This window comes from Silene latifolia, chromosome 1 (genome assembly GCF_048544455.1).
Source record: "Silene latifolia isolate original U9 population chromosome 1, ASM4854445v1, whole genome shotgun sequence".
Classification (NCBI taxonomy): Eukaryota; Viridiplantae; Streptophyta; class Magnoliopsida; order Caryophyllales; family Caryophyllaceae; genus Silene; species Silene latifolia.
The window spans coordinates 32,715,629-32,732,806 of record NC_133526.1 but is presented as its reverse complement, the minus strand read 5'-3'; the positions used below and the strand labels follow the sequence as shown (position 1 = coordinate 32,732,806).

General features: G+C 40.3%; 1 non-coding gene and 1 pseudogene across 1 annotated transcript; both read right to left on the bottom strand.

Moving 5' to 3' along the window:
* Positions 1–17,178, bottom strand: part of LOC141643560 (putative F-box protein PP2-B12) — a 53,785-nt pseudogene that overhangs the window by 18,995 nt on the left and 17,612 nt on the right.
* LOC141617777 (small nucleolar RNA R71) lies at positions 8,637–8,743 on the bottom strand. The gene has a single exon (XR_012531207.1). It is a non-coding gene; the product is annotated as a small nucleolar RNA R71 (small nucleolar RNA).

The following is a 17,178-nucleotide window of genomic DNA, read 5'->3' as shown; positions in this document are numbered from 1 at the left end:
GAGACATAAATTTTTCCATCGATTTCTATATGATTGAAATGGAACCCGAAAGAGGCTCCACTCCTATCTTGTTAGGAAGGCCTTTCATGAACACTTCTACTACAAAGACAAATGTCAAAAGTGGATGTCTTACTATGGAATTTGAAGGCCACTTTATCAAGTATAACATTTTTTAGGCCATGAAATACCCCACCGAGACCTCTTCTCTATGTTTTCTAGAGATTTTTGAACCAATTATTCAAACCGTTTATGAAATGTGTAAAAGTGACACCTTAGATGTTGCTTTAACTAATGGAATGGTTAGAGAGAATTTGGGGTATGTTTTGTCTTGTGATTTGCAGGAAACTGTCCAAGATTTGAAGGAGAATCCACCAATGAACGAGTAGGAAGAAAACGAAGCAATACAGAGGGCAGAGCAAAAAATCGCACGGTGCGAAAAATGCACCCCTGAATTCACATCTTGCAAATTTCCGTTGTCCAGAATTTTTGCTTCGTCTCTTCAAGTTTATTAGAGGAGCCACCAAAGGAGAAACTCATTCCTTCTATTATCAAGGCCTCTATTGTTGAGATGAAGCCCTTGCTTAACCACTTGAAGTATGCTTTTCTAGGAGAAGAATAAATTTTTTAGGTAATTATTTCAAGCAAGCTTTCAAGCGAACAAGAAGAGGCTCTCATTCAAGTTCTAAAGCAATACAAGGAAGCAACTGGATGGACAATGGCCGACATCAAAGGCATTAGTCCTACTTTATGCATGCACCGTATTATTTTGGAGGATGAATTTAAACCTGTTCGCTAACCACAAAGGCGTCTGAACCCTCCAATGATGGAACTCGTCAAGAAGGGGGTACTCAAACTTCTTCACTTAGGTATGACCTATCCCATATCTGATAGTCAATGGGTTAGTCCAACCCAAGTTGTCCCAAAGAAGTTCGGGCTCACGGTAGTCGAAAATCATGAAGGTGTTTTGATTCCCACTCAAGTTCAAAACGGGTAGAGAGTATACATCGACTACCGTAGGCTCAATGCCGTGACCCGAAAATATCACTTCCCGCTATACTTCATGGATCAAATGTTGGAAAGGTTAGCGGGAAAGTCTTATTATTGTTTTTTGGATGGCTACTCGGGTTAATTTGAAATCTTAATTGCACCCGAGAACCAAGCATAAACCACGTTCACATGCCCTTTTGGAACGTTTGCTTATAGAAAAATGCCTTTCGGTCTTTGCAACGCACCGGGAATGTTCCAAAGGTGCATGATGAGCATCTTCTTGGACCATGTGGAGGACTTTATTGAAGTGTTTATGGACGATTTCACCGTTCATGTTCAATCTTTGAAGATTGTTTGAGTCATCTTACTTGGATTCTCCAAAGATGTATTGATACCAACTTTGTACTCAACCATGAAAAGTGTCATTTCATGGTTGGGGAAGGGATAGTGTTGGGACATGTGGTCTCCTCTAAGGGGATTGAAGTCGATAAAGCCAAGGTCGATACCATTCGTACCTTGCCTTATCCTACTAATGTGCATGAAGTGAGATCTTTTTTAGGTCACGTCGGGTTCTACCGGCGCTTCATCAAAGATTTCTCCAAGATTGCCGCCCCTTTATGCAAGCTACTTCAAAAGGATTGTGAGTTCATCATGAGTGAAGAATGCAAGGAAGCTTCTGACAAGCTCAAGGAGAAGCTTATTTCGGCACCAATAATTCAACCTCCTAATTGGAGTGAAACCTTTGAGATAATGTCGGATGTGAGTAACTATGCCCTTGGCGCGATACTTGGCCAAAGGGTAGGGAGGATACCCCATGTCATTCAATATGCATCGACGATGATGAACGAGGCTCAAAGAAACTATACCACTAGCGAGAAAGAGTTTCTTGCGGTATTGTTTAACTTGGAAAAGTTTTGACCTTATATTCTTGGAGCCAAGGTCATCATCTTCACGGATCACGCTGCATTAAGGCATTTAGTGAACAAGAAGGAATCCAAACCCCGTTTGATGTGATTGGTACTACTTTTGAGTGAATTTGATGTTGAGCTCAAGGATAAGAAAGGTTCAACTAACACGGTGGCGGACCACCTAATTCGGATTGTGCAAGAAGAATCTCAAGATGCCTTGAAATCACCAATACAAGCAATTTTCCCGGATGACACACTTCTAGCATTGTCCACTATTGAGCCATGGTATGCCCATATTGTAAATTTCTTGGTCTTGCAAGAGTTTCCTAAGGGTTTTTCTCGCTCCCAACGAGAGAAGATCAAGAGCGATCCTAAGTATTATATATGGTATGACCTATTTCTTTGGAAGTTTTGTGCCGACCAAGTTATTAGAAGGTGTGTCCCGGATACCGAAATTATTCCAAATCTTAAATTTTGCCATCAATATGCTTGTGGTGGGCATTTCGAGGCCAAGAAGATGACTAGGAAAGTTTTGGAGAGCGGTTTTGTTTGGCCCACACTATTTCGGGATGCCTATGCTATGGTGAAGACTTGTGATAGATACCAAAGAGTTGGCAACATTTCAAGAAGAGGAGAGATGCCACAAATCCCGATGATCTATTGTGAAATATTCGATGTGTGGGACATTGACTTCATGGGATCATTCCCCGCATCTTGTGGTTACACTTACATCCTTTTGGCGATCGACTACGCTTATAAATGGGTTGAAGCAAAAGCCACTAGGACCGATAATGCAAAAGTGGTTGGTGAATTCATCAAAACCAACATCTTCTCTCGATTTGGTTTTCCTAAAGCTTTGATAAGTGACCGTGGAACTCATTTTTGCAACAAGGCCATTGGAGCGTTGCTAAAAAAGTATGGAGTCATTCATAAGGTATCTACGGCATATCACTCTCAAACCAACGGTCAAGCCGAGGTTTCTAATAGGGAGATCAAAGCCATCCTAGAGAAGACGGTAAATCCCGATAGAAAATATTGGAGTTTGAGATTGGACGATGCTGTGTGGGCATATCGAATGGCCTACAAAACACCAATCAGTATGTCCCCTTACCGCCTAAGTTTTGGGAAACCATGTTACTTACCCGTGGAACTTGAACATCGGGCTTATTGGGTGATCAAGTAATTCAATTTACAATTGGATGAAGCGGGTTTACATCGGAAACTCCAACTCCATGAATTGGAGGATATCCGAAATGATTCTTATGAGAGTGCATTGATTTATAAAGCAAAGACAAGAGCATGACATGACAATATGATCTCAAGAAGAGTGTTTCAAGTTGGAGAGAAAGTCTTACTCTTTCAAAATCGTCTTCGACTTTTCTCGGGAAAATTGCGTTCTAGATGGATGGGACCTTATGAGGTGGTGGTGAGAATTTTCCCTCATGGGGCAATAAAAATTAAGTGTCCAAAGGCCGGGAAAGTCTTGAAGGTGAATGGACAAAGACGTAAGCATTATCATGAAGGTATTGAAGTGAGTGAAGTGGAAACACTACACCTTGTTGATCCTTTTTATGAAGATTAAGCGAGAAGTGTAACCTTGTCGAGCCATCGATGTTAAATAAACGGCAAACATTTGTAAATATTACCTTCTTTTGCATATTTAATTTTCTAGCATTTAGTGTAATTCATGGTTAATTATCGCATTTCTTTGCATAATTAATTGTGTAAATTACATTGCATTTTTAATTGTTTGCATATTTAATTTAATTCGCGTGTATTTAATTATCGTTAATGTCATATTAAAATAGGTTAATGTGTGAGTTAGTGTGTAGATTACCAACTCAAGGTGATGAAGTGAAGAAAAGGAGCATGAAAAGTGAGAAAATTTGGTTAAGTATGGGAAAAATTGAAGAACAAAAAACCGAATTCAAAGAACAAATTCGCACGGTGCTAATTTTCGGACCAATTTTTTTTCGACCGTGCGAAAAATATGGGTTATGTTATTCATACTCCCATTTGTTCAACACTTCCCCTTGTTCTTCCCCAAATTCTCATCTTCAATCTCTTTCTTCATACACCAAACCCTAACCCACTCAAATTCCTCCTTGAAATCCACTTCAACTCAACAATTTCAAGCACAAAACATCAAGGATTAATCAACAAGCTTGGTCCAACATCAATTTGGGCGAAAAATTCCAGAAATTAGGTGCATAAGTCAAATCGAAAATTGACCTAGGGGTTCGATTTTGTCCAAGATTGTGAAGATTTTTGGTATTCAATTGGGTAAGGAGCTTAGTGGGGCATTATTTCGACTCTATCATCATCCAACAACAACCACCAGAATCAAAGGGAGGTATAACACCTTATTCTTATTCTTGTCAATTTAAGACTGAAAATTTTCGAAATTTACTAAATAATTTTCGAAATTTGTTATCAAATTGTTGTTGTTGTTAGTTCTTAACTAATTTCTAAACCTTTGGGGTGAATTTACAATAGCAAATAACTAGTTAGCACTCTACTCAAAGTAGTGCATACTAGGTGTTTGTTGAAATTCCCCAACCAAAAATCTCATCAAAAGCTTGTGTGTTGTCTGAAAAATTTGAGCACAATGGTAAAGACCAAAGCATCCAAGGCTTCCTCCTCAAAGGGAACCAGGGGAGCCTCGAGTTTCGAAGACCGAGAATACTTGGAAAAGGAGGGGTTGCGTGGGGAGCAACTCCAAACATGGAAGAAGTTTGAGTCACGGTCATCCGTAGCGGTGACCAAGTTTCTCCATCGGGACACCATTGAGGAGTTGGGAATGCTCCCCCTGACTATACAACTTCTTGGAAATGTTGGGTTAGAGACCTCAATTAGGGAACCCGAGAGCACATGGAAAGGTGTCACCCTTGAGTTTCTTTCGTATTTAGAGATGGTGACCTTGGGAAGGGAGAAGCTCCCAGGAATCAAATTAAGGCTTACAAAGTTACCCATACCTTGTCCTATGATGAAGTGAGAGAAGCCCTCCACATAACCAAAATGCCCAAACCCCTACCACTTGACAAGAAAAAAATGAATGACTTTTGCCATAGCATCACGGGGGACCTTAGACACGAGAATTCCAAAAATACAACCCTCCCTCACCCCATTCTTCCGATTTTAAGCCGACACATTAAAACCAATTACCTAGTCCAAACTGAGCCAGCAAAAATGCGGTACTTACAATGCAAGTTCTTATTATCTATGACTCCGGAAGGGAGGGTGGTACCGGATTGGGCGGAATTATTTATGAAGGGATGTCTAGACTTGCAAAAAGACAACAAAGGCACAATTTTCTTTGGAGGGATGATTGAGAAAATCGTTTCCAAAAAGGGAGTACCAATCTTGAATGGTGCTTGGGAACTTGATGGCGCAACCCTTTATAATGCTAAGTATTTAACATAGGCGGGGACGCTTGAGGTTTTGAGTATAAATCCCCTCCATGTGATTTGGTATATGGGTGGCCAAAAGCCACAAAGATACATGTACTTGTCCCGTCACCCTACCTCCCCTTTGGGTTGAGGAAGTGCCCAAGACTTCTATATGCCTCCCGATGATGACTTTGTGGATTTGTGGGTTGATAGAGACCATGTAGTTGAACCGGAGGATGAAGGGGAGGGAGGTGGTGAGCAACAACAATTTGGAGGGGGCTTAACTTATGGTGACTTGCGATATGGAGACGCTCCTTTTGATGAACCCATATCCAATGTTGCACATGAGCAACCTCATTTCTCACTAAAACCCATGAAACAAGAATGCCAACAACAACCTTTCTTGCCAAACCAATTCAACTACCAGGAATTCCAAACTTGGCAATCGGGTGTCACTAACCGGTTGACCAACCTTGAGACAAACGTTTCCCGATTCCAACTTGCGGAAAATGCTAGATGGGGAGTCAATGAGCTCCGCTACCACCATTATCAAGAGGACATGGAGGAGATGTGTTATGTCCAAAGAGCAACCTTTGATATGGTGGTGGCAATGAATGATCAAAATATGATAAATTTTCCAAAACAATATCAAGGATATGGAGAGAGGGAGATGAATGAAACCAATATTGAGATGACAAGATATAGGAGACAAAGAGAAGCAAAAAGAAGAGGAGGAACTCCGGGAAATGAGGGTGCCTCAAGTTCACACTCTTGAGTCGGGAGATGGGTGTTCACCTTACACTTTGGGGACAAAGTAAAAAACAAAGTGTGGGGTGGACATGGGTTGGTAATTTGTAATATATTGTATATATTTCATTCCATGTAATTGATGTGACCATAATTGGCGCATATTTAGCCCCCGAATTACCATTGTTTCCATGCTTTTTAGTGCCTATTTGGGTCATTTCTTATCTTTAGTTCTTTGTTTTGCATATTCTTTGAGATTTTGATCCCTTGGTAGGAAAGGAGTAAGAATCTTGCATTTTCATGGCAAAACGAGGCTAAATTGATCGTATTCAATGACCAAGCATCAAGGAGAGACAAGACTAGAAGGCCTTTGTACATAGCATAGTAGAAGAGCAATGTTGAGAAAAGGATCCTTGAGTCCCCAAGGAAATCCCCAAGGAATTCATGAAGAAAAGGGAAGAAAAGAAGAAGAAAAGATGCTGCCAGACAATCCGAACGGATTGTGCACAATCCGTCCGTCCGCCCAAGCCCAATCCGAGCGTCCCTCAAAGGAATCCGCTCGGATTCCCCCTCGCCAATCCGAGCGTCTTGCCCAAGGATCCGCTCGGATTCCTCAGCTCCCATCCGCACGTCCCGACTCCCATCCGCACGGATTGCAGTACAGCACGTTTTCATTCTTCAAGCCACGATAAGAGAAGCCCTTCTCTCGGAGAATACCGGAGTCTCCTTGCTCAACTTAAAAAGTGTAATTACTAGTTTAGCCCTTAGTTAACCCTAATGCATCCTCCCTAATTTTCACTATAAATACCCCATTAGTCTAATTAAAGGAGGATGTTCTTCTTATCAATAATTAGAGTAGTTAATATCAATCAAATCTCTCTTCAATATTGTAATCAAATATTAATCAAGTTTTAATCCAAGTTTTAGTTCTTTAATCTCTCTCTTGTTCTTCATTTATTTTGGGTAATTAGAAGATTATTGGGTTTATTGGGAGATTGACAACCTTCCATCAATCATCAAGTTCTTCTATTGTTCTTTGCATTATTATTTTGGAATCATTAGTAGGTATAATCTCTTAATCCCTTTTTAATTATTGTTAATTGCTTTCATTTATTCATCATGTTTCATATTGTTAGTATGATTGACAACCTTGCTAGCATGATCAACATGACAATGAGTGAGTAGTCTCTTAGCTAGGGTTTAATGGGTGATTAGGGGAAACCAACATGGGGAATGATTCATGCTTAAATTAATATGCTTTCATAATCTTATTTGCTTGCTTGTTTTGATCTTAATACATGCACATGTTATATTTGATGAAATGCTAAGCCTATGAATCCTTGCATTTACTATCATCTTCTATCTTTTCAATGAGACTTGTAAGACATAACCCAACTCGAGTCTTGTTAGACCATGCATGTGTTGAGTAGGAAAGATTAAGTCGACTTGTAGGTGTTGTACAATCTAATCGATTCGGCTCCGGGACCCAAACTTTCCTAGGATTGTAAGATATAACCCAACTCAATCCATCACAACAATAATTGCTTGCTTATAATTTGAGAACATGTTTGTATGATCATATCCCATGATTCCCCTATGAACCCATGACACCCTAGTGCCTTTAATCAATTGTTTACACCCCTTATTTTATTCATCTTGCTAGTTTATTTTCATTGTTATTTTAGTTTAGTAACCTTCTACATCAACCCAATTTGTGACACCCCTAGACACTACTAGTTACAATAGAATTCTCATTTCAATACCCGTCCCTTGGGATCCGACCTTTACTTGCCTCTTTACTAATTGTAGAGTTGTTTGTGAAGTATAAATTGTGTTTTGTATCGACCATTGACCAACGACCACATATGTTTAATTGTGAACACCAAATGGCTCCGATCAAAAATGGCGCGTTCGGGGACGGTGTTTAATTGATTTAAGCTTTCTTTTATTGTTATTAGTTGTGTCTTTTTCACCTTGGGGAAGTAAAACTCCTCAAGGTTTGTTCTAATTGTTTTCTAGTTGTTTGATATTTTGCATGTCTAGAAGGTTACAAAGAGATTTGTTACCTTTTGACCGTGAAATCGAAAGAACCTTGACGAATAATAGGAGACTTGTTAGGAGGAATTTGGGAGGTGTTGGTGAAGTTGTTCAACCCACTAGTGAGTTTGTCAATCCTTTCGCAATAGAAGGAGAAGAAAACCCATTAAACAATACCACACAAAATCCACCTACAATGCCTAAATTCTCGTCACACTCTATACCCACCGAGGAGGATCTACCAAATGGTACTCCTACACCGCAACATCTCACCGGAAACTTTATTGCCAAGTCCGCCTTCATCCAACTAGTTGAGAGGAGCCAATTCGGGGGAATGCCTAGTGAGGACCCTCATTCTCATATGGAAACCTTTTGCGATTATTGTGAAGCTATCTCTCAAACGGGCGTGACTCAAGACCAAATAAGATGGGTCTTATTTCCTTTTTCGTTAATCGGCACCGCAAAGCAATGGTTGAAGGGCCTTGATAAGGCCACCCTTGGAATAGATTCTTGGAAGAAGTTAGCTCTAGCTTTCTACAAAAAATTCTACCCACCGGAAAAGACTAACATGCTAAGAGCTCAAATCACGGGTTTTAAGCAAAGGGATGAAGAATCTTTGTATGAAGCTTGGGAGCGGTTCAAAGGTATTTGTCGCTCATGTCCTCACCATGGACTTAGCGAATGGTTTTTAGTGCAACAATTTTGGAATGGTTTATATGAAGATTCAAGGAACATTCTCAATATGGGATCAAATGGAATGTTCACCGAAGTTGATGACAATCAAACATGGAACAAGATTGAGGAAATGGCGGTCCATAATTCACAATATAGTAGACCTCGCAAGGCTACTAGAGGAGGAAAGTATGAAGTAGATTCCGTTACTCAATTGGGTGCTCAACTTAGTGCTCACATTGACACAATCAACTTGAAGTTTGAACAAGCTATTGCTAGACTTGAGGAAAACTCAAAATCATCAAAGCACCATGTCAATGCCATGACGGCATCCTCATCAATCCCAAGCGGGATATGTGAGAATTGTGGAACCTTGGGTCATGACTCAAGTGAATGTAGGGGAACAACCGAACAAGTCAATGCTTTCCAAGCTTACAAAAGTGGCACCCCTTATTCAAATTTTTACAATGAAAACACCAAGTTCCATCCAAATCTCTCATACAAAAGCCAAAATGTTCAAAACCCTCAAACAACATACACTCCACCACCCATGAGAAATCAAAATCAAAGACCCTTTTACAATCAAAACCAAGGCTACCAAAATCAAAATCCATACAATCACCAAAATGACCAAGGTTTTGATGTCCAAAAAGCGGTCCTCCAAATGCAAAAGAATCAACAAGAATTTTTCACTCAAATGCAAAAAGATAGCCAAGCAAAAGACACCACCATCAACAACATTCTAGCTCACACCAAGATGTTGGAAACACAATTGACCCAACTAGCATCTTCAAGCTCACAAAGACAAAAGGGGCAATTACCACCTCAAAGTAATCCCCCTAGACATGAAACGGTTAGTGCCATTCACTTGAGAAGTGGTACAAGATATGAAGCACCGAAGGAGCAAGTTGAGAATGAAGTTGTGAGAGCTAGTGAAAATGAAGTTGTGGTGCGAGGTCCCAAAGAAGGGGAATCATCAAAAGAAGAAAGTTCAAAGAAAAATGAAGACAAAACCAAAGAAAAGGAGCCCATTGTGATTAGACTTCCTTTTCCAAGTCGTCAAGCCAAGCCCAAATTTGATGATCAACTTGGAAAGTTCATGGAGATTGTGAAGAACTTAGAAGTCTCCATTCCTTTCACGGAATTAATCAATCACGTTCCGGCCTATGCAAAGTACATGAAGGATATCCTCACAAAGAAGAAGTCGATCCGGAAACTTGAGACTATCGCCTTCACTAAGGTGAGTAGTGCAATACTTCAAGGGAGTTCACCTCCAAAGTTAAAGGATCCGGGAAGCTTCTCAATACCGTGTACCATTGGCGACACGACGATCAACAAAGCCTTATGTGATCTAGGGGCTAGTGTGAGTGTCATGCCGTACTCGGTAAGTAAAAGGTTGGGAATGGGAGAGCTTAAATGCACCAATATCACTCTTCAAATGGCCGATAGATCGACGAAGACACCATTAGGGATATGGGAAGATGTCCCCGTGCGAATTGGGAAGTTTTTCATCCCGGTGGACTTTGTCATTGTTGATATGGAGGAAGATTCCAACATTCCAATCATCTTAGGAAGACCTTTCCTACACACCGCGGGTGCGGTGATTGATGTGAAACATGGAGAGCTCACTCTAGAAGTGGGAGATGAAAGCATAACTTTTAATCTTGACAAGACCATGAGAGCTCCTCGTTTGCATGAGCCATGTTTCATGATTGACCATTATAGCCGAAAAGATGAAAGAAAGAAATCGGAACTCCAATGGAGGAAGAAAGTTGAAGATGCTCCATTCAAAGAGCAAGTGAATTGTGACAAGGAGAGCTTGCAAAGCTCATCAAAATCAACCAAGGAAGAAGATGATGGCCTCATTGGCCAAGAGAAGAAATTGGGAGAGTTGTCTCCATCTAAGCAAGAGATTTTCAATGATCAACTCAATGAAGTTTGTGGTCTTTGGGACGACGAATTTGAAGGGATCTTTAATCCCTACATTGGGCATGCCATCGATCATGATCAACAATAAGGGCCACGGTCTATTGAGGACCTCTACCACAACAATGAACAAGCTTTTGATTACTTTTTCAAGGTGTTAAGCAACATCAACAACACCTTGAACATGCCCCCTTGACATCTCATCAAGAATGAGAGTTTGGTGGAGTCCTCCCTAAACCACCACTTGTAAATATTTCTAACTCCCTAACTTACTTTTCAATTTTTGTATTGCATTTTTGTCATTTTTGGATTTTATTTACTTTGATCAAAATAATTGTCATGAAAAGAGAGAAGTGAGGGAGGGATTAACAATTTTAATTGATGTGTAGTGCTTTACCTTAGTGTGGGGATGGCAATTGCCTAGGCTATTCATGCCTTAGTAGTGCCCCCACAATGAAGAACACAAGTTTTGAAAGAAAGAAAGAAAGAATGATAAGGGAATGCGTTTGTGCACGGATGGAATCAATCCGTGTACACAAGGACCAATCCGAGCGGATTCCGAGAATCCGCCCGTCAAGAAGATCCGAGCGAGCGTCCCGCCGAGAAGACGCCCGTCTTGGGCCGAGCTGAAATTGCAAAATTCTTGATCGTCAAAGAATCCGAGCGGATTTACGGAAAGACGCCGTCTCACGTAATCCGTCCGTCTTTTGAAAAAGACGCCCGTCTTGAAGTCAAGAAAAACAAAGAAAAATCTCTCGGACTAGAAATCCGTCCGTCCCGCACGAAATCCGCCCGTCCCATCACAGAAGAATCCGAGCGGATTCCCTTAATCCGCCCGTCTCTAGGCGGGATTTTGAAAATTTTGAAGCTGTAGAATCCGCACGGATTGCGCCCAATCCGCACGGATTGTCCCTGCGTTTTGAAAAATGTCGAGCTCTTTATAACCCATCCCACCTTCATTCATTCATTCATTCTTTCATAAACACTACCCACAACATCAAAACCCTCATCCTCTCCATCTCAAAAACAAAAACCCTCAACAAAATCCACCAAAATCAAATCAAACCATCTTTCAAACAACAAATCAATCACTCCATCTTCAACAACAATCAAAACCAAGCACAAATTCTTCAAACTTTGAGTCGATTTTTGTTCTCATAAAGGCAAAGCCTTTCACCTTCAAAATCGATTTGGGCATTCTACAAATTGAAGATTTTTGACTCTTTACTTGGTTAGTTCATCAAATGGCAAGAACAAAGGGAGCAACAAAGGCAACAAAGGCACCAAAAGCAAAGGCTCTCTCTCAAAGGCAAAAAGCTCTACAAGCAAAGAAAGCTTTGGCAATGATGGTATCAACACCAAGCTTGGAAGTGCAACCACAACAACAACAAACTTCTATGGGAGCATCACCCTCTACTCCGGTAATCGATCAACTCTTGCATTATCCGGAGGTAACTTTCATTTCCGATACCCATAGAAATACATTTGTCAAGTTTGCTATGAAACAAATTCAATCCACCAAATTCATATGTCAAGATGCTTTAGAGAAGTTGGGTGTTCTTGAACAAACAAAAGCCTTTTTCAATGCCATGGGTTTAAAGAAATTGTTTGAAATGAAGGAAGTAACATACCCCTCCCTTGTCTTGGAATTCTTAAGTTCTTTAAAAGTGACAAAAGTTGAGAATAGGGAAAATATTGAGTTTCGTCTAGCTAACACTAGTAGACGCATTACCTTTCCAGAATTGGGTGGAATTTTGGGTCTTAGCGATGAACATAAATATTATAAGCAATATGGGAAGTATGACCCCGAGCCTCTTTGGGAGGCAATCTCCGGGAAGAAATTTGAAGATTTTCATGCTTGTCGTTCTCTTTTGGTCCATCATCCGGGCATAAGAGTATGGCACAAAGTTGTGGGAAATACCATAATTGCTAGGAAAGACACCAATCATTTCACGGGACTCGATTTTATTCTCCATGAATCAACTTTGAATATTGGAAGAATTCACACCAAGCCTTACAATTCTTTGAGGCTATTGGTTGATAGATGGCTCCATGTAGATAGTGGGAAGAAGGGTACAACCGTTATTGTTAATGGCGGCCTAGTCACGGTCCTAGCCAAGCACTTTGATCCTAATTTCAATAAGGATAACAAGTACAAGGCAAAGGAAGGTGGCCATCTTATTGATATGTCCATCATGATTAACAAGTTTAAGTGGGTTGCTCACAATCCCCTTGACACCAAATTTGGGTGGCTTACTAGTGAGGCTCGATCATTCACTTTACCCGCAAAGATTTGCCGTCTTAGTGTCCACCGGACCAACTATTTACTTCCCCTATCCGAAGAAGCCGAGTACATCATTCAACAACAAAAGGGTGATCATGAAACTCCCTCCTCTTTCATTGTTATACCGCCTTACCCCTTTGTGTATGAAGAGTTCAAACCGCAAGGAGTTGAAATTGGAAAAGACTATGTAACTCTTCTTATGCAAGCCATGCACAAGCAAGCTTATGAAGATCGGAAGAATGCTTATTTGGCTCAATATCCTCCCCTCTTACATCTAGCTAGGCAAGGACTCCTTGATCCATCTTGTCCTTTGCCTAGTTGGGCGGATAGAGAAGCCTTATTTCCGGGTGCATCTAGGGACATGGTGGAAGACAATGAGGTTGTTGGAAATGGTGAAGAAATTGATGATAATATTGAGGAAGAAGCAAGTGGAGATGAAGAAAGAGATGGTGAAGATAATGGTGAAGATGATGATGAAGAAAGTGATGAAGAAAGTGCCAAGGAAAGTGGCAATGTGACCACTTCTCATGAGGGAAGTGGTGATGATGATAGCATGATGGAAGACTAGCCTTGGAGACTCCTACTCTCCCATGGTTTGTATTTTATTTCATTTTGATCATTGTTGGTTTAGTCCTAGCAACATCAAAGGACTCACACCTCGGTACCATTGAGGTGTTCTTTATTGTTCCCATTTTTGAAAATCCAAATGACAATCTAGTTTCATGTATAGCATAGTGTGTGCATGAACTATACCCATGCTTTGACATTAGCAATAGTGTCTTATTTGGTTTGGGGAAGTTAATGCATACACAACGGGAGGTAATCTAAATTATCCTCTCCGTCATAACAAAAACCATGCATCATGTAGTATAGCTTAGTGTAGAATTGCATTTAGTATAGAAATCATGCATCATCTTTGCATAATTTCCATCATTTTGGCCATTGAGGACAATGCCCATATTAGTGTGGGGATGGGAATTCTAACACTTAACTTTTATTCAAAAAACCCATAAAAATTGAAAAATTTCAAAAATCATAAAAATTGAAAATTTTCAAAAATCATAAAAATTGAAAAAAATTGAAAAACCAAAAACAAGTTCATTTCCTTTGTATATATTGTCTTGTATATATTGTGTTTGTTCATCCTTGTTCACTTTGATCGACTACGCCACATCCGAGACATGAGGATATTGAAGACCGCATGGTATGATCTTTCCAATCTCCTTTTTCCTCTTTATGTTAATGACTATGTGGCTTTATTTTGATTGATGCGGTAAAAACAATGTGAACTTAGGATTGCATTTAGTTTATATGTCATATTAGTTGGTAGAATCATTTGCATTAGGATGTGTATATGTTAGTTGCATCATGGCATGTAGTTTGCATGTTAGAAAATTTTGTGAAACCGTCTATTTGGGAAGCTTGACAAGTGTATATAGGCCCTAGTAGATGCTTTTTATTCTTAAGACTTTGCTTGTTAGAATGCTTGTAAAACACCCTAGGATGTGTCATGCTAGTATCCTTTGACCCATGGTTTAAGGCCGAGTCAAGAGTACTTGCTAGTTGCACATACCATGGTTACACCGATCATGATTTGCTCTTGAACTGTTGTGGTGGACTTCTTGAAGAGGATGCAAGAATGATTAAGGCCGCCACTCTAGGTGGAATTGAGTACATGTCGGTCCAAGAAGCAAATGATTTGATTGAAAGGTTAGTGGGAAGCTCTAGGAATTTTGGAAGAAGAATCAAGAAGGCAAGTGTAACATCTTCTTCAAGGCAAAACTCCAACCACATGGAAGACAAAGTTGATTTTCTTACCAACTTGGTTAAGGAACTCGCAAAAGAAATGGAGTACATCTCATGTGAAATTTTGTGGCCTTTATAATGATTCAACCCATCCCACCGATGGGTGTCCAACTTTGTTGACAGGAGAAGGAGATGAAGCAGTGAAAACTTTTGGGTTTAAGAAATTTGACCCCTACTCCAATACTTATAATAAGGGGTGGAAAGCTCATCCTAATCTTGGGTGGGGTGGCAACCAAAACCAAAATCAAAACCAAAGAGGACCATCAAACTCTTCATTTCAAAAGCCACCTTAAAATCAATCACAAAATTCCTTCGAAGACATGATGAAAACACTTACCGTAAATCAAGTGGCTTTGCAAGCCAATACCAAAGAGTTTCAAACCGCCATACTTCAACAAACTCGGCTCACCGACTCTAGAATTCATAATCTTGAGACTCAAGTGGGTCAAATTCTCAACACACTTACTAAACAACCTACTCAAGGAGGGAGTCTCCCTTCTCATACCATTCCCCCACCTACCACGGAACAATCACAAGCAGTTTCCTTGAGGATTGGTAGGGAGTTGGTAGAGGCACCCAAGGCTCTTAAGAAATCAAAGCCCCTTCCGATTGTTCATGAAGTGAAGGATGTAGTTGAAGGCGAATTAAAGTAGTGGTGGAACATGAGAAAACATCTACACCTGAGAAAGTGAGGATTAATGAACCACTCCCGGAATACGAGCCACAAGGTCCCTTTCTAAGTGCTTTAAATGACACAAGGATAATGGATAAGAAGACAGCAAGCCTTTGCGATATCTTTCGTAAGGTGGACGTAAACATCTCACTTCTTGACCTTCTTAGTAGTGTGCCAAAACATGCTAAATTTTAGAAAGAATTGTGCACTACTAAGAGGACCAATAAGGCTAAGCGTATGAAGAAAGTGAGGGCTAGTGAACATGTATCAGCAATGTTTAAAAAACGTTTGCCATAAAAATGCGGGGATCCGGGAATGTTCACTATTCCTTGCAAGATTGGTGAATTGGATTGTCAAAGATCTATGCTTGATTTGAGAGCCTCAATCAATGTTTTACCTAGTTACCTTTATGAGCCTCTTAAGTTGGGACCCTTGAAATCGACTCGTGTGGTCATTTCATTGGCCGATAGGTCGAACATTTATCCCAAAGGCCTCATAGAGGATGTGATGGTCAAGGTGGGAGACATAAATTTTTCCATCGATTTCTATATGATTGAAATGGAACCCGAAAGAGGCTCCACTCCTATCTTGTTAGGAAGGCCTTTCATGAACACTTCTACTACAAAGACAAATGTCAAAAGTGGATGTCTTACTATGGAATTTGAAGGCCACTTTATCAAGTATAACATTTTTTAGGCCATGAAATACCCCACCGAGACCTCTTCTCTATGTTTTCTAGAGATTTTTGAACCAATTATTCAAACCGTTTATGAAATGTGTAAAAGTGACACCTTAGATGTTGCTTTAACTAATGGAATGGTTAGAGAGAATTTGGGGTATGTTTTGTCTTGTGATTTGCAGGAAACTGTCCAAGATTTGAAGGAGAATCCACCAATGAACGAGTAGGAAGAAAACGAAGCAATACAGAGGGCAGAGCAAAAAATCGCACGGTGCGAAAAATGCACCCCCAGAATTCACATCTTGCAAATTTCCTGTTGTCCAGAATTTTTGCTTCGTCTCTTCAAGTTTATTAGAGGAGCCACCAAAGGAGAAACTCATTCCTTCTATTATCAAGGCCTCTATTGTTGAGATGAAGCCCTTGCTTAACCACTTGAAGTATGCTTTTCTAGGAGAAGAATAAATTTTGCCGGTAATTATTTCAAGCAAGCTTTCAAGCGAACAAGAAGAGGCTCTCATTCAAGTTCTAAAGCAATACAAGGAAGCAACTGGATGGACAATGGCCGACATCAAAGGCATTAGTCCTACTTTATGCATGCACCGTATTATTTTGGAGGATGAATTTAAACCTGTTCGCTAACCACAAAGGCGTCTGAACCCTCCAATGATGGAACTCGTCAAGAAGGGGGTACTCAAACTCCTTCACTTAGGTATGACCTATCCCATATCTGATAGTCAATGGGTTAGTCCAACCCAAGTTGTCCCAAAGAAGTTCGGGCTCACGGTAGTCGAAAATCATGAAGGTGTTTTGATTCCCACTCAAGTTCAAAACGGGTAGAGAGTATACATCGACTACCGTAGGCTCAATGCCGTGACCCGAAAATATCACTTCCCGCTATACTTCATGGATCAAATGTTGGAAAGGTTAGCGGGAAAGTCTTATTATTGTTTTTTGGATGGCTACTCGGGTTAATTTGAAATCTTAATTGCACCCGAGAACCAAGCATAAACCACGTTCACATGCCCTTTTGGAACGTTTGCTTATAGAAAAATGCCTTTCGGTCTTTGCAA